Here is a 21,506-nt window from a genome sequence, read left to right as displayed (position 1 = left end):
ATGTCTTGCAGGGCATCATGATTAGAAATAAAATCTGTTAATAAAGAAAAGTTTTCCTCTTTAGTAATTTTTAGATTAAAAAAACCAAACTGTTTTTGTAACTTTGGTATTTTTTTTCCCCTGTGCTTTATCAGCCATATTTTAAACAAGTAATTTTCTGTAAAATGTCGTCCTTGTGTGCAGTTTTACAGCAAAATGTAGCTTGATGAGGGGGGCAAAAGAAAAACACACCAAAAAACAACAAACCCAAACCAACAAAAACCCCACAAAAAGAAACAAATAAAAACCCCTAAACAAAAACCTCAAAAAACCAACCAAACAGAAAACCCCATGTGCTATGAACAATATAACACTTAAACTTAAATGGTTGTATGGCATAACTATAAAATCAAGTGTATGCAAGATTTGTGATACTTCCCTGCCCAGGAATGTTTTTTAGAGTAGAAGCTCTGTCTAGCGATGGGTACTCACTAATACTTTAGGGAAAGGGAGTGTAAATAAGATAAACCTTAGGCTGGCTGACTCGAAATGCTGATTAGAGCCTGGAGTTCAGTCTACTCTGACATAAATCAGTCCCCTTTTTTACATATGTTAAACCACATGCTCAAGCAGCTTTTCTTCCTGGACCGTAGTCTTGTTTGCTGCTTGTATCAAATCAGCTTAAGTAGTTGTGTAACGAGCTCTGTTATTTGCAAGAAAGTAGAGCATGGCAGGCCCACTGAACTGCTTTATGAAATGCTCCGCTGCCCCGGGGACAAAGGGGGACCTGCCCCATGCAGCTCCCTGCCAGGCTGAAGACACAAGTATGTCATTGAAAGCATTGATGTTCTGGGCCGCGGTGGTGCCGCGGCGTGGGGAAACAAAGCTGTGAGATGAGGAAGGGAAGAGGTGGGAATTAGCAAGGACGTGGGTTTTTCCGAAAGCCAGCACGCTTTTGTACCGAGTATCACTCTGGGCTCCTAAAAGACTGCTTGCTGACGCATGAAGGACAGTAAGTGTTGGAGCTTGTACAGCTACTGGGAATGTATTGAAAGCTCCAGTGATGACCACGAGTAAAAGGAGGGACCTTCTTTTGTTTAAAAAAAATGCTGTTGCCATGGCCGTGTCTCTCTCAAATGGTATTTTCCTAGCAACCTGCTACTCTTGCTTTTCACTTTTTGCTTTTAAACTTTGATTCAAAGGTGGAATGTCTTGACTTGTTGAATAGAAAATAAAAAAGCTTATAATGAAGTAGTACATGTGTCGAGAAGTCTATTAAAAGCTTTATGGTGAGGCTTAGTGAGATTTTAAAAAGTGTTAATACAAAACTTTTAGTTTTTGTAGTGTGTTTGAGTCATTCTAGCAAGCATCTGACAGCTGGATGAATTAATGTGTTGTTTACAAAGCCTGAATTTCCTGAGCAAATAGTTGTTACTTAAAATATTCAAACCATAAGTTTTTGAGCCTATATCTTGCATTTAATATCTTATTAGTGCCTTTAAACCAACTGATTTGTGGAGGTATGCTTTAGAAGTATTGAAAAAGTATGCAGACTAATATCTAATAGAAAATGTGAACCCTTTTTTCTCTCTGTCCGTACTTAAAGTTCATCAGCCTTTACACAAAATCAACTTGATTGCCGTTTCTCAGAACTTTGTTTCGGTGTACCCAGAATATTTTTGTGCATGTAGTCCTGTAAATGGTTGGACATTGAGGCAGCCTTTTTAAAATAGATGGTATTTTCAAGAGTTTTTGAGGCAGGCAGAAGAGAGGCTGAGGCTTACTGCTGCAAACAAGTAGGACCACTTACCCTCACTGCTTTATCATCCAAAGTCATGCTTTTATCCTATATTTATGTTACTCAATTTTTCCTTTTAATTATCCTGTCTTTCTGGAACATAGCTGCAGGTTAAAAAGATACTCCCCCCCATTGCCTCATACAACATCCTGTTTCTTTTCTTGCTTATTCTGATAGCTTATACTACAGTTTTTGCAGGGACCCTTTAGATTATGGGTAATAATAAGAATCACGCTTAATAATAAGAATTTATCTTTCATATTAGATCAGTTAGCTAAATATTTGCCTTTGAGTTAGTAATGTGGCCAAGCCCCAGGGATAAGCTACTGCACTAACAGCAAAAAGCAAATAGGACACAACTCTGCAGCGATTTAGTCACCGCACATCTGCAGGCACGAGCAGGAGGGTGGCCGGCAGCTGCCGGCTCCAGGACCCCCGGGAGCTCCAGCGAAACCCCCGTGCAGCGGAGGCTGACGGGAAGGTGGGTTTGTGCGAAACAAGCTGCGCTGCTCCAAGCTGCTGTCTCCTTTCCACGGTGCACAGGCTCTCTCGTTTAAAACTCTTCCTTTTTTCACCGCTTCTTCCTGTTCTAAACCTGGGGGTTTTGTTTGTACAAACAATTGATTTAGTAGGCGTTTATCCTGCTTAGAAAAAATTCGGAAAGAATTGTGTGCTGGGATGTCGGAGTGGCTTTGAGAGGTTGTATGACATGGGCTAAATATGAACCTGGGGGTTAGGAAACTTCCCTAATCCTGGCTGTAGTTGTAGCTCACTCGAAGGCCTTAGCGCTTTAATCTTCTTCCATTTCAGTCCTATCACTGAAAATAGGGTAAGGCTGATTATATTGTGCATTTTATCTTTTATAGCTATGCTGCATCTGTTATTATCACAGCGTTCTCATTTCAGTGGTGTTGACTAGTACCAGTGGTAATCTTGGATTAATCTGACCTTTTCTGGAAAAAGAAAATCTTGTAGTTACGAAACCTATCTGGATACGTTTGGTGAGGCTGAGCAAGAGGAGATCTTTGGTAGTTGGTAGTGAGAGCAAATCTACACCTCGGAGCAAGTGTATCTTTTATATGGCTAAACAAATGGAAATTCAGCTTAGACGTTTAGCGAGTTGGCTGCTAGTGTTTCCTCATTAAACCCATAAAACTACTCTCCGTGCAAATGTTTTTGAACAAATTCAGCTCACTTAGTCTTGCATGAGTAATTATAAATATGCTCATCAGTAATCCCCCTTTTTGCTGCTACTTTAGTACAATTTGTGCAGCTAATTGCCAGCTCCAACCCATAAAATAGCAAGTACACCTTCAGTAGAGTTTGTGTTTCTAAAATACTCAGGCTTTTGTCCAGTATAGCATAAAAGTTACTCATTCAGCAATAATTCGGGTATCAGAAAAGAAAAGCTTTGCAACTTTCCGGAGCTTTATAAAACTCTGAAACAGGGCGTGAGGGATGCTCAGGTTCCTGTTGTCCTCTCCTGGCCCAGGGAGCTCTGCCTGGTCCTCTCTGAACGCCTCTCTTCTCCCCTTGGGTAATGCTGCAGGTGAGGCTTACCCTGTTCTTGGAAATTGTGCAAAATGCAGTGTGTTATTATTTTTTTAAGTACGTGTTCTTCCTTTTTCCATTTCTGTTGATGAATACTGTGCGGTATCTCCTTTCCTTCATCCGAGGTGATAAAAGCTCATGTCAGAGGTGGTCCCTCCTCACTTGAAGCTGTTCTTTCTGCTGTAACAAACAGGGTAGGATCACGGTTTCTGTAACACGGAGATGCTGTGGTGTTTGAACAGGAGGCTGTTCCCATAAATCTGGCAGTTCATTTTAGCAGCAGTGAATGGCAAAATAAGCTGCTTCCTGGAGATGACTTGGTAGAAATTGAAATTTTTTTTAACAGGCATCTGGCTGTTTGCATTTAATCAATGCCTGTTAAACTGTGCAAGATTAACAGCTCCCTTAGGAGTGATCATATAGCTTTAGGGCTGTAGATATTTCTGTAGACGATTGATGCTGTAGGCAACTATGAAATTAGAAATTACTTAGCAAGGCACAGAAGTGACATGAGATACCAGGAAGCGAACAAAACATGATTCATCCCAAAAAAGGAATTATCTGGAAGGGATGCTTGATTTTGTTTTGTCGTGTAACTTATTATGTTATTTAACCTTCTTCCTTTTAACTAGAGCACACTGTATTTGACCTATCTATTCTAAAAAATGAATTTTCTGTAGTTCTCTGTGACAAGTTAGTTTTTCCATGCCCTCAGGTTAGTCTGGCTTCCTGAAAAACACCGAAGAGTCTGGCTAAACTTGCTGTCTTTCTCTGCTCTTCCTGAACTGCTGGGGATTTAGCAGATACTTGCATTTAAGAGGGTTGGTAGTTTTCTCACAGACGACTGTAGGACTAAACCATGGCATTTTATTCTTCTGGAGTCCTCTTTTCTGTGCAGATTAAAACTTATAATGTTAAAATGTTAAATGGCTATTTACCAGATTGAAGAGGAAAATGCACTGGTATTTAATGATGATGCCACATGGAGAGTTAGTGGGAAGGTTGGGAGAGAACTTGGGTTTCCTGAGCCAACCATTAAAATTGTTTCTTCCCAACCAGAAACCGGCAGGCAGAGTGTCAGGACCCGAGATGTGACAGTGTTTGCCAGCAGAAAGCTGTCGTGGGTCTCGTCATCAATCTGTAATAGCTCTATGAACTGTTCTGTGTTAATGGGATTTGGCAGAGGGGAAGGGTTAGAGGTGTCTGGGTTCTTGATATGATGCCATATATTCTGCCTTAATTGGTACAGAGCTTTTTGTGCTTTAAAATCTCTTTTCTTGGTGCCAGTTTAAGATGTGCTGCTGTAGAATGAAATTTGTTAACAGGGTAGAAAGTCCAAGGGTGTTTCTGATAACAGAGAAAAGCATCTAATCTCCAATACATGCAGATAATACAAATTTGGCTATTCAATTTAGTCCAGCGTGTCTGAGATGTGAAGTGAGAACACGTTCTCTATGTCTGAGAAAAGATACTTCTGCTTCTTGACTATTAAAGCCTGGCTATAAAACAGGATTCTTCTTGTATTGCAACGTTATGGTGTCACACTGTCACCTTTCCCAGTTCAGGTGGACCACTACCATAGCAGCATCCAACTTGCTGCCGTTGCTCTAACTGCAGTTAGGGCTTACAGCGTAAAGACAAACCAAATACAAACCCAGGTAATCTTAAATGACATTTTCAGGCAAATGTTGTTGAAGGGGGAGAGTACCAGATACGGGAGACCAGAATGACTTGTTAAAAAGATTGACTGTGGAACGTTGTTGATGGGATCAACCTTTCTTAGATCAAGGTGAGAGAGTGTCTGGAGCCCAACCCTGTGCGATAGATACAGGCGCTGGTTACCACTGTAGGACTGGCTTCTTGAGACCACCTTGGCGTTCTTCCCCTCTCAGGTTATTTCCTTCAAACTAGCCTGGGTCAATACATCAGAGTTTCTGTTCTGAATATGTATGTATTCTACAAACCATGGACTTTGTTTAAATCTAAAGCTATATAATATTGTGGGGTTTTTTCAAACCAGTTTCACAAATCTGAAATGTAATGGTAAAGAACTGAAAGACTTATTGCCAGAACCCCCAGAAAAATACCATCCCTACAGATACACATTTTAAAGAGAGACAGTGTCACATGGATGCAGTTAACATGCAGGCAAGCATTGAACTTATTCTCACAGGGTACTTCCATTTGCAGTCTGGTTAGTATAAAATACAGTGGTAGGACAAGCCAGCTTTTCAAGTGCAATTAAGTAACACAACCCTACCCCTTTTGTAAAAAAACCCGGAATTGCTCCGTGTACTGGTTATAGCCCAAAACGGTATGGTTAGATTCTAATAACTTAACCCAGCCTGCCCATTCTAATCGTTGTTTATGGAAGTCATCAATCCTGCTGAGAAACTAAGGTGCACATAATATTTTGAAAAGGCTAGCTGTGATTTTGCCCATTTTACGGGGATGACATATAAAGTCTAATTTTGGGGTCAAGCTTTGGGATTATGCAGTGGTGAGCCCAGCGCAGCATCTTTGCTCGCAGGGTGTTTCACTGAGCTGCACGCTGGTGTGTCTCAGAGCTGTCCTGTGCCACCTTTACTGTTGGTGACTGAGACACTGATGATGTTTATTAAGAAACTTGAAATATGTCTGATTTAATTTAATAACACTACAAAGTGAGCATGAACCTGGAAAGTTGTTCTTGGGTAAGCAAACCCAGATTCTAACTACTGTAGGTAGGGGGGTGGTTTCTTTAATAAACACCTTGAAAAAGATGTGTTTTCCTGCCTCTGCTCATGCCCTGTTTCACTGCTTCCACTCCTTGATGGTTACTTAGAAAGTTTCTTCTAACTTCCATACTAAAAATACTGTGGAAATGATATAAGCAGTTGTTCTGTGCAAATACTGGCTTTAAGCTTAAGGAAACACTTCCACCTCCCTAGCAATTGCCCCAGTAAACTCACGGAGAAGAATCTGTTCCTTTCCTTCTTTTTTGCTGAGCTAAACCATTTGAACTCTTAATCATTTCTTCGTGATATCCAAGAACATTTTAATATTGTGGTCCATCTTCCAGTCCCAAGTCACCATTCCTTACTGTTTATCCTGGGATGCTGATAAGAGCTGCATGATGTGTTTTGCAGAAGAAATCTTGGTGTGGTCTTACGGGCGTTAGTGCATCCCTCGCCTGTTGGACTCCTGCATTCTCTTGTCTCTTTTCATCACACAATTCAGTCTTTCTGTATTTCATTAGTAAGCTCAGCCTGTGTTTCTCTTTGAACTCCCTGTTTATGGCATAAATCCTGTTAGTTCATTGTTTTGGTCCCTTGCATGACCTTGAATTTCATAATGTCAAATGTTGTCTCATGTCTACCATTCTGATACTCAAAATCACTGAATTCTTCCTGGATGGTATACTAACACCATTTGCTGACTTTATCTTTTAATTTCATTTCATCAGAACCCTTTCTAATTTCTAAGATTCAAAATAAAAATGTTAAGCCTGACTTATTCTGATTTCTTGATCTTCAAACTCTAATAACTCATTATGTTCCTCCAGCAAGATAATTCCCCTTTTGACATTGCCTTGCCGCCTGTCACTTAGCCAATTCTTTATTTACCTTTATGTCATTTCCTTGTGTCTCCGGTTTCCCTAACATTTCCCCTGGCTACAGATAAAAATACTTTGCTTTCAGCTAAGTCAAGTCTTCCATACTTACTTTGTCTAGAAAATCTGTTATGTTACATCTCCTACATTAACACTATACTGTTTTTCAATGATGCAAACAGCTTATCTTTCAAAATGTCACTGATAGGAAAACAATTTGCAAGGTTTTAGGGAGTGATCAGTGTCGGGATCTTACAACCAAAATGACTGACTCTGCTTAAAAGAAAAAACAAACAAACAAACAGAAAAATCTACATTTATATGTATATTACTTGACGTTTCAGATAGTTTAATGCAATACTGTGTTCTGCTAAAGCCATAGTCTCAGATTCAACATGAATGGGAACCAAATAATCATTAAAAGATCCAAATTAGAGTTGCCCAGCTTAGCTGAGAGTTGAGGAAGATTAGATTTACCTGGCCAGACCTTCAGTTAAAAAGAAACATATATATATATATAAAAAAAAAAAAAAAAGCTGATTATTGGTTTCAACTACCAGTTGTGGGTTTTGTGTTGATTATGGAAGAGCTGGTCTTAAGGGTCGCATCGATTTTTGTACCTCTTATTCTTTAGGCTGGTCATTAAAGTGATTTACTCAGAAGCTAACCTGCTTGTTGAAGGAGTAATTGCAGGAATATTTAAATTGCTATTTGCTCTTCAGGATTACGGTTAGTTGAAGGTTGTAGGAGCATGTGGTATCTTCCTTGCTTTAGATCTGGACAATTTATCTGGGATCTCTAAGTGTAACTATAGAAAATGCTGTGAGAAAGATCTTGAATCTCATGAGTTTTTTAATTCTGAAGGATAGAGTATTTGATAAAATTTAAAATCTGAACATACTGAGAGATCTATAGCTGATTTGTAACTAAAAGGTCTGTTACGACTTCTGGAAAAGCCAAAGAATACACAGGAAAGAAAAAGCTTACTGAGACTGTTTCCATTATGTTAATTTTTTACCCCTTTCTGCATCCTGGCAGTTTTCATTTCTTGGAATTCATCCTCCTAGTTGGCCAGTTAATTCATGTTTTCGGAAGGGCTGCCACTGTATTTCCGCTATGGAACGAGCTCTTCCTATCCCTGACTGCTGGAGCTGAAATGATGCAGAGACTGCACCGAGTTCCACTGATCTCGTTGCTGAGACTTGCGCTGCTCTTCTGTCTGGGTAGCATCTACGATCCTGCTCAGGCTGCTTCATAAAAATGTTTCAGCGCTAAATCTCAGTGAAGTGAACACACCTAGCCAGAGCAAGATGTCTCAATGTGCATCTTTGACCTTGGTGGTTAATTCAAATATTGCGTTTCAAGCCATACCTCCGAAAGAACTCTGGGGGATTTGAGGTTTTTTCCCCATTTATATACTTGGGAGTAACGTTCTGCCTAACTGTATACAGCACTTTTTTACAGCCTTCTAATGTGCGTTGCTTTTGGCGCTCTAAGCGCGCTGGTTGCCAGTGTATGACAGACACACGTTGCACCTTTGCAGCCCTCTGAAGAGCACGGGACAGCTTCTGTAGATGTGGCGTGATGCAGTTGTCCAGCTGTGTTTCAAGGTCAAACTTTCTGTGCACTGTTGTATTTTTCCTAAAAAGAAAACAAAACGGAAGAGTCGTCTGCCCTGACTGCAGAAATGCCCCGCAGTGCATTCACTGCGGTTCTCAATGCGGCTGGAGCTTCGCGGGCCATGAAAGTCTTCTGACGACCCTGGAAATGTCCAGTCTACTTACTGTCAAACAGGCAGAAGCATTAGCGGTTCTGCTTTAGTTGTGTGCCTGAGACCCGACTCTGTCAAATACATGTAGGTGAGACAATTCAATATTAGACCAGAGATCTGAGTGAGTAATTTTTTTTTTTCTTTACATGTTGGGTGTGTGGTGTGTCGGTGGGAGCTCCAGGTGTAGGTGCAAATACCAGCTCCCGTAGCCTTTCCTTCTAGGTGAACTGCTTCCCTCAGATGGCTGTGTTCAGTCTCGAGTGGCTTGTCCACATGAATAAAGGTACTTTATTGGTTAGTTTTACAGAGAGAAAATAGTATTGACAAGATGTATTTAGCACCGCAAAACACCAAAACCTCCTTAGCGAGGAATTCAAAAATTCCTAGAAAACTGGCTGACTCTTTACAAGGCTGTAAATTATAATGATTTCAAAAGAGCAGAGACAGCATGACATTTTCCTTATTCTCTAAGCAGAAGCTTCCTGAATAAATAGTAATAGAATTGTAGATTCTTCTAGCATTATGTAAATGGCTTCATGCTTTGATGTCCCTCGTGTCATTAGCTTGACACTAGCTGGAATTAATGGCCAGAAAACTATATTACAAATGTGGCAGATAGATTTCTCTTGACTGTTTCCGATTCCTCATGTGAGCTCGCCGCTTTTGCCGTGGGATTTTAAAAGCAGAAAGTAGGTCACCACAATGTGTGTGAACATAGGCTGAGAAACGGGCTATAATCTCAGCATTAAACAAACATGACTGTAACGCTGAAGGGAAATTTTCTATTTTAAGCACTTATTTCCATTATCACTATCTCATTCTGCAGAACAAGCATATGGGGACTTCTGTGTACATGCACCCACAGATGGCATTTGGGAAGCAGTAGAAAAGATAGATGTGTGTGTGTGTGTGTGTGTGTATATATATGTATTTATAGGTTTCAAGAGTGACAATATATATTGTCACTTCTGAATGGTTCCTCTGCATCTCGTGCGAAGCAGGCGGGGAAAGAGTGAAAGTGCCAAAATATGTAGGTCAAAAGAAGTTAAGCGTTTTGAATCTAAGCAGCGATCAAACACTGACGGTTCTGGGGATGGAATTACTGATACCGTGTGGTTGAACATGGAGCAGTATTACATTAAAATTTTTCAGAGTTCCTGGACTCCATGCATATTTATAGTACATTCTTAGTCTTCTGAGTGGCTTCCTTGCTAACAGCTCTGGGTGTCTGGTTTTGGGGATAAGTGTTGGCTTACAATCTAGAAATATCTGAAATAAATGGTTTGGATTTTTTTACTGGGAGAAGGGTTAATAAGTGAGCTGGTGCTGTCTCTATTGAATGTTTTTACTTATGAGAGCTGAATGAAGATAAGGATAGAAGATAAGGTGGAAAGCTAGTAGATATAATAGAATTGGCTATTTTTAGGCAAGTAAAGGTATGAGCAGCAGGGAGAAAAGGATAGTGAATTTAAATTCATCTTGGCAGTGAGGGACCTCATGAGTTAAATCTGTTGGGAAGATGAAGTGCTGAAAAACTAATGAAGGCAAATGATTCGTGTGTATAGGCAAGACATTGGTAGACTGTTAGTAACATGGCTGTGTCAGGAGTTCTGTACAGGATCTGGAAAAAAGGAGGAAACTAATAAAAATGGAAGCTAGGATTTACAGCTCGAGAGATTTAAAATCCCAGATTAAGGTACCTAATGATTTACAACTACTGAAGTGCAGGAGTCAAAAAGAAGGGGCTTTCTAATTTGTTAGACATAAGAGAAGGTTGAAAGAAAACTATTAAACAGAGATGGAGGAGAAAATGATGCAGAAAAGGCTGCAGTGTTCAGACCCTTGTCTCCTTTAGTTTTTTATTACTTGATTTGATAAGTAATACTGTTTAACAGGGTTGTAGCACAGGCCTCGATAGCAAGTCTTTACACCTGATGGAGTACAAGTAAGATCAGCCGCCGAACCATGGGCAGCTGTCTTGAACTCTTGGGATGGGGGCAGAAGGTCCCAGGTAGTGGAAGAGGGCAAGCACCACACCTGGGTTAGAGATGTGAAGCATTACTAATTTGCAACCTAATTTAAATTAATGAAAAGATATTAGAACAAGTAATGAAACAACCAGCTTATAACCAGCTAGAGAATAGCAGGGAAATAAACAGGACGCACTGTTTATTGGAAACAGTGCTCTGGAAAGTCTTTTAAGCTGCTTTTGTTTGACAAGGTAACAGATGATGTGTAGGTAAGATTGGGTGCAGTGAGTAAGGATGTTTCTTTAACACGACCCCAATTTCCTTGTTAAAAGTTTTGAGAAGAGACAGCCAGTTTTGTGCCCTCCTCAGCTGGAGAAATAGCTCTTGAAAAGTAGTTATTAGGGGATCACTTTCAAGTAGTTGGCTGGACACTTCACATATGGTGGTGTATGGACCTTGTTCTTGTAGGAGTTTCTGTTTGTAAATACTGACTTTTAAAAGAATACACTTGGAGATCATGCTCACTCCATAGGGACTGTAAGCGCTTTATTTTTGTTTTCTTGTCTGGCCCTGATTACATTTGAAGAAAGAATTCAGCAGAAAAGCACTTGGAGGTTGTCAGGAGAATACTTGGGAATTGTAACAGATCAGAAGCGAAATGCAGCTCAGCACAGAAAAGCAGCGGCCGTGTCCTTGCAGGAGTGTTGTGTGCGAGGAGGTAGAGGCAGTTATTCTGCTCCAGTTGCTTTCGATGATGACTTGGCTGGGTAGCTCTGCCCAGTGTCTGTCGAGCAGGCAAATGGAAGACAAAGACAGTCTGGGGACATGGGGAATGTGTGATGATTAACTGAGCCGTGAAAAGACATCTCAGGTATAAAATATTTTTTATGAAGAGAACAGTAATTGGTTAGTCTGTCTGGTCTGGGCATGGGATAAGATGAAATCTTATGCTATCTTATGATCTTAAAGATAAAGAAGCACTTCGTGTCTAGCTGAAGAGAAATTTCCAGGCTTATGTTTCATGGTAGTTTGGGTAAATGTGATCTGGTCTTAGTGCAGAAGGATAAAGCTTAGAGAAAGTTGGAGTTCCTCAACATGAGTTACCAAATCATCATCAGATGGTATGTAAGGGATATTTTTAAGAATTTTACCAACTTTTTATACCTCAGCTATTTTTTTTTTTTTTTTTTTAATTCACTGTCTGGATCTTGGATTTCCTGGGGGTGGGGGGCACTGTGCTTTGAAAGCCCCAGTCCTACCTGCAGAATGGCAGAAGCTCGTGTGTTACCTGCTTTTCTGTGTTTATGGTGTCCTGAACCCTCTTTAGCTGTTAGCCTCAATCCAGGCTGCAGCCCGGGGTCCCCTGTAACATGTCACAGGGACCAGCTTGTCCTGTCAGCTGGACCGTGGTTCTTCTGGGCCTCGTGCTGCTGAGCAGTCCTCTGGTCTTCAGCTCCATGGAGGCCACGTATACCCGAGAGGGACCTTGCAGCGAATGTCCCAAGGTCAGAGCTTGCACGTTACCAGCTGTTCATGCACAGCATCTGTAGATCCTGCTTACTTTCCAAACTTCTGTGTTGCATGTCTGAGGTCTAGTGTGTCTCTTTGGTAATGTTTCCTCATCTTTCCCACCCACATCCTCAGAGGTTTAGGGGACACCCGTGTCCCTGTTCAGGAGACTACTTCAATTGCCCTGGAGGAAGAGGACTCCCAAACCCGTCTTCCTTGAAAACCAAAGCCCTTACACCCCTCCAGGGTGGCAGTTCATGCCTTCGTATAGCCATGTTTGAAAGGCTTGAGCAGTAAGCTCAGCACTGACCTTTGCTGAACGAATCCTTATGCTGGTTCCTTGCTGCTGCTTCTGCTCTTCTCGAAGGCTTCTGCTCTGAAGTGCTGTGCAGTTTTTTGACCCTGGATTAATCAGGAGCACGGTCAGTCTTCTCAAAATGTGCCACTGCCATGTCTGAGATGCTGCTGCAGCCTCTCGCCCTACCCCGCTGGAAGAGGTTATAATCATGTGTTTGAACTGGAGCATTCCCTGAATCAGTATAAAGCTGTTTAAATTTGGTAACAGCCCTTTCAGGGGAAATAGCTTTTTCCTGCTTGGAACAAGGGATGACAGCGCTCTGGGTCACAGCTCAGTGCTGTAAACTGCAGTGTCACTGGCTCGTGGTGACAGCGTAAGGGACACGCTCTCCCTGCTCGGGGTAGTACCGAGTGCGGAGGGGCTGCAGTCCACCGCAAAAACTCTTCAGGGCTTCCTTCCTCGTGCAGCGTCACAGCACCGCGCTGCACCGGCGGCTTCCAGGTTCCTCTGGAAGTCGGAGGCTTTTGTAGGACATTAAAGCAACATAACTCAGTGTGAGACTTGATGGACGGGCAGATGATACTTACTTTAAACAAAACTTTTTTCACTCGTGATTGTTTTCACATTGCCCTCACTCGCAGACCTGTGTACTCGTGAGCGTGAGATCTCTGTGCTCAGGAGCTCTGGCGAGGTTGGTAGCACGGGGGATGAGACTCCACTGCCTGTTCCTCGCATCCCTCGGGCTCTCCTCTGGTGCCAGCAAACTGAGTTTTGGACAGGCCTTGTATGCCCACCATAAGGAGCCAGCAGTTCCCACACTGAGTCTTTTGCCTGAGAATTCTGCTTATTTCAACTTCATAAATTTTAGGCAAAGCTGCCTGGTCAAGATGTTCAGGTACCTTCTTGTATGTTCTTCTCCTCAATTATGAGGCTGGATCCAAGGCCAGGGAATGGGGGAGTGATTTAGCTGACTCAATCTTGGCGTTATTGCTTTGGGGTTTCTATACGTAGAGATGTTCTTTTATGTTGTCTGCATCTTGTGTTGGGCCTGTTGAACAGGTTTGTGGGTTTTTGCATGGCTTTGGATTGAAATATTCACTACGAAGGATATGCAGAAGGCCCTCAGCTTTAGGAAGGAACCCCAAGTGAAACAGTAAAACTGTCTTAGTTGTATCACTTGGGTCTCCAAAATATCAGTTAGGAAAGACCAAACAAAAAGCCCAAAAATAGCAAAAAGTAAAAATATTCAACCGTGCTTCAAGTGTCTTGTTTTAAAAAACCTGGTAACACAGGCAGTATTCCTGTAATCCTCACCTTCCTGCAGAAAACACAAGTGTCGTTCTCTTAGTCACTGAACAGATACCTGCTCGGAGTAGCACTTCATGGGTAAAAGTCGTCTCCTAAGTAGAGCTATTTTGTTTATCTGTGCCTATGACAACGCTGTGAAAATAAGTCTTTAGAGAGCCTTTGGTTTAAAAATAGGACTTCAAGTACCTTCGTAATTAAAAAATGTAGAGTCTATCGAGTGCGGTTCTAGATGGAGGAATCTAAAGAGAATATCTGGTGGAAGCTGTCCTGCATTGCAGTCCGGAGCGTTGTTGGAGATCTGCGAGACTTCTCCAGTAACATCTGAGGTATGATAACAAATTACTCGCTTCCTGAGCATCCGACATTCCCAGCGGGAAGCAGGAGCATGAGAACAAACATCGCTTGTAGAGCAATTAGAGCTGAGGTTGGGAGATGTGCTTTCTGTGCATCTCTAGTTCTTGCCTTTAATTTATCATGAAGCAATCACTGCTGAAGAAACGTTTCTTTAGGAAGAATAAGTAAGGAAAAAAGCTATCCAATAAACTGTAACAATTGCATCTTTTTTTTTTTCCCTTGCAGATTCTTTTTTTTTTTGCTTGCTTTGGTTTGTTTTAAAAAGGCAAAATGTGAACCTTGTGTTGAACTTTAAAGTTACTGACTTTGCATCTTTTCAGTTAGGAGATACTGGTTCTGACAGTCGTACGCACTGAGCTTTTTTAGCATTCTGGATTATATAACAGCATGGAATTTCAGAAGGAAAGCAGTAAAATGTTTCTTGAACTGTCAGCACCATCTGAAATGCCCAGCGGTTTCTCGAGGACCTGTAATATGTTCCTGATCTTCTTTTTACCATCTAACTCAATGGTGGATTTTAATTTGCTTCTCATTGCAACAAATAAAAGTATTTGGTTTCAGCACTAGCTCCTGGTAGTTAGGCCTTTATCTTCTGCAAGGACAGAAGTTGTCTTCTCCAAAAGCAGCATCTGAAGTGCCTGCGAAGGCTTAGGAGGCTGGAAGGGACCTCTGATGTCTCGAGTCCAACCCCCCTGCTTAAAGCGGGCTGCTCGGGCTCTGTCCAGCTGGGTTTTGAGTTCTCTCCAAGGATGGAGACTCCACAACCCCTCCGGGCAACCTGTCCAGTGTTCAATTTCCCTCAGATTTTTAGTAAAAAAAAGTTTAAATGGAGTTACCCGTATTTCACTTTGATGAGAAGAAAGTCACTGGGCAGAAAGTAACCAGTTTGATGGCTCTGGTCTGGATAAATTATTTTCCATCAAGGCTGCCAGCTTTGTGCTTTATATATTTATTAAATGCAAAAACTTCTTTTAATCTTGAGCTCTTGTCCTCTTGGATAAAAATGTACGAACTTCCTTTGGTAGGCTGGTCTACATCTTTTCCATGAACTTGTTTATGTTTATCCCTTGGATTTTGGGTATTATTGAAGCTTATCTGTAATACTCATTTACAGTGATTTTTTTTTTTTAGACCCTTCACTCAGAACTGAACTAGTCAATATTCTATGAATAATGAAACTGATAATAAAATATTGAGAAGATATTCCTGCGTAGTACTTTTTGTTTACTCTGAAGCCAGCATGCACAAAGGGAGCGCTGAGCATCTTTGAAGAGGTACTGTGTAACCTCTAAGGTGAGGCTGCTGTGTCCCTTACCCTAAGTAAAGCATCAGTGTCCCGAGCGAGGGAAGGAGGAGAACCCAGAACGTCTTGGCTGCCTGTCGGGGTTTTTACCCGATCTTCCACATGTCATCCCATGCTATATAACACCATTGGTTAGCGTATTGAAGGTAGTACCTCTGTGTGTGTGCATAAAAAAAGTCAGAGAGGACACGCAGGCAGATATCTCATGAATCCACGTGCTGGGAATCAGCAGTTGCTGATGTTAGTGACTGCCCATAGCAGCCTGCTGAGTGCAGCTGTGCAGAGCAGAGCCTCGCGCAGGAGCCAAGTGCTACCGAAACAGCTCAAAATCTCACGTAGAATATAAAAACTTGCATGTTACCGAACCTCTGCCTTCTAACAATGCTTCTTAAAGTTCCTTTTAAAGGTAGTAGTATACCATACCCCGCAGAGGTGGTGTGGACTTCTGTTTCCTCTGGGATTGCTGAGAATTTATTGCAGGGCATGGCTGTTCTGCCGACTGGTAAAACTGTCGGTCTTGGGCGGTGGTTTCAGCAAGGCAAACTTGGCATCCATTTAAGATACTGAACCAATGCACTGATCTGGGCAAGTTAGCTTTAAGATCAGCTATAGGAATGAAGCTCTTAAGCTTCTCTTTTTCTGTTTGCTTGGCTTGGTGCTGGCAGGGACATCTCATGGCTGCAGACTCATTAATTTTGAAGATACTTAACCTCTAGTTAGAGATCTGGTCAGTGACCTATCAAGATTAGCATCTCCTGCAGCGAAAAGGCTTTATCATGGTAATCCTCTACTAAGAGTGCTCCTTGCTGGAAGTTCACTCTGTGATGTCCTGCATGTTAGCGGGTACAGATTTTTTTTCTTCCGGAGGTCTGAGCACAGCAGGCTGCCCGTGTTGGAAGCATCCGTGTTGTAGGTTGCCAGAAGTGCTGTTTTGTATGGATTAGCTTCTGAATTGGCTTATGTGACCATGCTGATCTTTGCAGAGCAGATGATAAAGCAAACAAATCAACGCTGTCAGCAGCCCTACTAAATGTTTTGCGCTCTTTCTCCGGAACCTGCCGTGGGATCAGTTCAGGGAAGGTGCTACTTGCATGGGATCCATATTTTTACTTTCAGAAGCAAGTTTGCTTTGTAAGTATGTTGTTCATGGTATTTTTTCTTTAAGCAAGACTTTGTAAAAAGTAATCCTACATTGGTTTATATTATCAACAGTCGTAATTGGATTTTGAACTATCAGCAAGCTTTAATGCTTGCTAAAATTACTTTACAGGTTTGTGGGATCTGTCAAATCTACATTTTGAGTACCTTATCTGCTGCTGATAAATATTAATAGGCACTTTCTGGATTGATTGTCGGAAGAGTTTGGCTAGTCATTTTTGTTTGCTTTTAGATCTTTTATTTGTAGATCACATGCAGACTGTGTGTTTTAGGTGGGTCTGCAGAACTGGGTTTGGAACTGAAAAATCCTCTTTTCTGCAGTCCTTGGGACCCTGCTTCTGAGATCACGTTTCTCATGTTCCACCAAGCTTGCCTGAGTAAGGAGGAACTGAATATTGGGGCGGGGTGGGGACACCAAATAAGCTGGAAGTGTCCACTTCATAGCTGTATGGCAAGTAATGTTGGAAACCACTTTGACTGGGAATAGCGAGGGAGTTTTTGCGAATGCCTATTTTGATATGGCAATCTCTGTTCTCCGCTGGCCTTGTCACTGGCACTCGCATAGTGAGGATCAGCTTCAGCAGAGGCACGGCTCTGGTCTGGGAAGCCCTGTGCCTGCTCCTGACCTGGCTGCTGGCCGCGTGGCTGCCCCCAGCAGCTAACGGGATTCCTTCTTAGGTCTGTTTTTCTGCTGGAAAGCAATGGTGGTTTTGTTTTGTTTTTTTAATTAGCACCTATTATAAAAATGTTGTATGAAAAATATGCAAGTCTTTGGTTTACATTGCTAGTGATTTGGCAGAGGCAATTCACAACTGCTTTTGAATCACCTTTCATCTGGCTTTTGCTAGAACTAAGGGTTTGCAAATACCAATATAGTTCTGTTAAACTGGTACAGGAGTTTGATTTCATCTGATGTCTCATGTAAATGTTTCCCTCTATGCTTCTTTTTGCCCACTGCCTTGCTGTCCTACTCATTCCTTTTCCAGCAAGGTGTGTGGTTGCAACCTGTCTACTTAAAAAAAAAAAAAAAAAAGGAGGTTTTACTTCTGGTTTACCTGTTGTGACCCTAATTGTTTATGTTCTTCCCCTGTGAGACCTATTACTAATAGCAATATGCTAATGTGTACTTGTGGTCTAGCACTAACAGATTTAGTTAAAATATTTAGGGTTCAATCGGTGCGTGCTCTAAAGTTGATCAAACTTAGCATGGGTCCAATCCAAAAATTGTTAAAGTCACCTTTGAGAAAGTTCATGTCAAATGTTCTTAACTGCTCCCAGGCCTCTTCCTCACACTGGCAAGGACATTTACAGTCTCCTGGGGTTTTTGCTTTAAATGGAGTTTTATAGACAAATGAACGAGAGGTTCCTGTCCAGAAGAATTTACAATAGAATATAATTAAATCCCTTGCTGTTCTGCTCCACAAATAATTGTAAATAATAATAACTCTTGACACATGTAGTGATACTTTATCTTCAAAGTACTTTGCACATCTAAATGATCATTGTCTGTCTAAATAAAATATATCCTGCTTAAATTGTCAGCCTTTAAGCTCCCCTCAGACTCCACGATCAGCCAGCGTTGCCTAGGCTGATTTTTCTGCTGAACGCGAGGGGGTTGTTGCCTTCAGGTGTCCCCTTTCCTGCTGGCACAGGATTGTACCTTGTCCTTTGCGTGGAGGAAGCAGAGCTGTCGTAGAGCTTGGCCTGGGAAGCCTCTGTATCTCTGCTGAAGTCGGCCACGTCAAATGTAGTCATTTAGTGGAATAATAGCTAAAAGCCACTGGCAGAAAAGCAGCATCCGCTTGCCAAATCAGCTCTGCTTTAGGATGCCTGCAGCATCTGCAGGGTTCTAGTACAAGAGGTAGGAATAACTCCACTGATGGTCAGAAATTGAATTTATGCAAAAACAGGTCTTCAGTGCTTTCTTTTGGTGGTGTTTACACAGAAGTGAAGTAGTAGAAAATTTTGTGTTTACTAGAATTATACTTCGAATTCCCATTCTGTGGCCCTCAGAATGCATATAAGGGTAAAAAATAAATGCATTTTATTTCTATTTAGTTGGATCAGAATCTGAATAGGAACTCTTCTACGATCATGAACTTCTGTTAGAGCATAACATCGCTTCCCGTAGTCAGTGCCCATCTTCTTGTGGTGTGTCAGTACCCAACCTGTGGCTGGTAGGCAGCATTCTCTGTGTTTTGAATTTCAATGGTAAAAAATCATGTTTCCAGCGTGTTACTTGTGCAGTTGTTTCTTGTGGGACACCCGAGTTCAAACGCTGGTGCCATGAGCAGTCTTGTGAATAGTCTGTCTCGTTTCCCTTTGAAGATCCAGTTCTTTTTTGCTCACTGCATCCGTAGTACGGCACGTCTGGTACAACGTTTCTCAGCCCCCTTGGAAGCGGAGCACACCCGGGACATCCCCGTCCAGGTCAGCTTGGGAGCTGGAAGCAGCTCCGTTTGCACAGGGCTGGGGACGGAGCAGGAGGACGAGCCGGCGGCTCGGGGAAGGCAGCGGGGAGAGCCGGGAGAGCCGGTGTCCTGCTTCCCGCCGAGGGAACTGAGCTGCTCTTAACTGAAACCCGGTGACTCCATCGCTGCCTCCCTCTGAATTTAGGTAGAGAAACACTCGCCTGGTCCTGCCCCCTCTGCCACGCTGCAGTTCATGTAAGGCCTCCAGGGGAGTTAAAGCTCATTAATTCCTCTGCCTTTCCTGGGGATTATCGGTGAAGTCCCTGCTAAAGTGTATTGCTGTTAATGACTCAAAATAGGAATATGCAGACTGTCATACGCCTCTGCCCTTGCAAAGTTTCAGGGCCCAGGGACGCTGTGTGGCATTGAGCCCCAGAGTTTAATTATGAGAAGCAGCATTTTTGTACTGATCTGAGATTTTGACATGTTTTTAACTTCACTGAATCACCTCCTGTTCTTGTAAAAACAAAATCTCTGATCAAATTGCTGTAACCACTGATTGATTTCTACTGGTATCACTTCATTATTTTGTGATGTAAAACAAACAAAAAACCCCACAAAAGCCCTCTTTCATCTTTCTCTCTCTCTCTTTCATCCTACTCTTTCTCAATCACTTTTTTATTAGAATTATTACAACCTCTCTATGAATCCTTGTTCCACCTTGCTACAAATTCTCTGTTTGGGACTGGCTGGTACCTCAGCCTCCTAGAAGAGGCAGTGGTTGTTGCTTTTATATACCACCGTTGTGGTTTTAATTATTTCTTCCATTCTGTTCCTTCTGTGTGTTAGCATTGGGTTTCCTTTTATTAACTGCAGTTTTACACTGAATTAAGGGTCATCTTCAGGGATATCTTTTCATAGAATCGTAGAATCATTAAGGTTGGAAAAGACCTCTAAGATCATCGAGTCCAACTGCCAACCCAACACCCCCATGCCCACTACACCATGTCCCTAAAGGCCTCATCTACACGTCTTTTAAATACTTCCAGGGACGGTGACTCCACCACTTCCCTGGGCAGCCTGTTCCAAGGCCTGACCACTCTTTCAGTAAAGAAAATTCTCCTAATGTCCAGCCTAAACCTCCCTTGGCGCAACTTGAGGCCATTTCCTCTCGTCCTAAAGAGGCACACTATCAGTTTCCTTTCCGGAGCTCCAGTCTTGCAAGTAGTATTGTTAGCCTAAGTGAAGGTAAAAATATTAAAAGCATGAAGAGATGTATTGGCAAGAGAGTGTAGCATATTGCATCAGGGGATGAGAGAAGGAGTTTGGGTAAATTTTTTTGTGTTTCTTTCCAGAAGAAACTGGAAATCGGTTTGAAAGTCTAATGTTGTTGATAGAAGAGTTGACAAATTCAGGTCTCCTTAAAATGAAAATTAATCTGAAAAGTTACAAGTCTGGGAATTTGTTTTGAGCCTTTCCCTTGCATTTGTCATATTTGAAAACTTAGGACATTTTTTTTTTTCTTTTGTACAACTACAGGATCTGGAAGTGTCTTTGAAAGCTGAAACAACCGGGCTTTTTACAGTTACAGCTGAGACCACGAGGGAGCTACAGTAGAGTAGCCAGTATTGACACAGCTGAAGTTCAGGATTTTTTTGTGTGTTAATTTTGTGTGTAAATCAAACCTCTCAAGTGTTAGCTCATTTATAGCTAGCTTTCATATGCTGTATGTATTGATACATCTCTTATTTACAAGGAGAACTTAATTTATGCCATAGTGCTTTTTCCCATCCTGGCCATTACCACTAGCTGCTGCTTTTGTTTCTCTGTTGAAGTGATTTAAAGTTGAAGTGTTAAAAATAGTGGTCAGTGGAGATGCATGTGTGGTTCCCATCATACCCAAAGCTTCCCCCCAATATGTAGGGCTGGACCACCCTCCCCGAGAGGCCTGCAGCATTCTTGGGCCTCTAAATCCCAGCCTCCCAGGACAGAGGTGAAATCCTTTTGTTGGTGGAGGTGTTGGTGCAGCTGGGGCTGTTGTCAGTGTTTCACATATCCGCGTATCGTGGCGGGGGTGCAGGGATGCTACAGGCTCTTGCTTGCCCGCTATTTCATCCCAAGGTGCTACACTGGGAGAAGTGAATAGGCTGGAGCAAAGGGGAGATGTTATTTAAAACAAAAACAAAACAAAAAACTCCACAAAACAGGCACAGAAGGTGAGGAAGAGGAGAGCCCACAGCGTGTCTCAGTGCTGCTGTTGGAGGGTGTCTCAGTTCACAGCTGAGCTTTCTTGCTTTGGTTTTCTAAGTATCTTCCAGCTGCTTGTAAGGACTTCAGGAAAAGGCTGATCTGCACATTCTTAATATTCCTTGTAACAAACCTTTCTATATATTCTTAATATTCCTTGTGACAAACCTTACTGAAATAGTTTTATGTAGTCTAACTTCTTTGTTTCTATGCATTTTTCTGTGGAGCATTTATAGGCTGTGAAAGGTGCCTACCAA

The 21,506-nt window shown here is 42.0% G+C and overlaps 1 protein-coding gene across 3 annotated transcripts in view; it reads left to right on the top strand.

The window, feature by feature from the left end:
• Positions 1-21,506, top strand: part of MAP4 (microtubule associated protein 4) — a 166,683-nt gene that overhangs the window by 76,148 nt on the left and 69,029 nt on the right. The gene's annotated exons all lie outside the window — the stretch shown is intronic.

Source organism: Calonectris borealis, chromosome 2 (assembly GCF_964195595.1).
Source record: "Calonectris borealis chromosome 2, bCalBor7.hap1.2, whole genome shotgun sequence".
NCBI lineage: Eukaryota > Metazoa > Chordata > Aves > Procellariiformes > Procellariidae > Calonectris > Calonectris borealis.
Note: the sequence above shows the minus strand (reverse complement) of the source record. Positions and strands in the feature narration are given on the sequence as shown.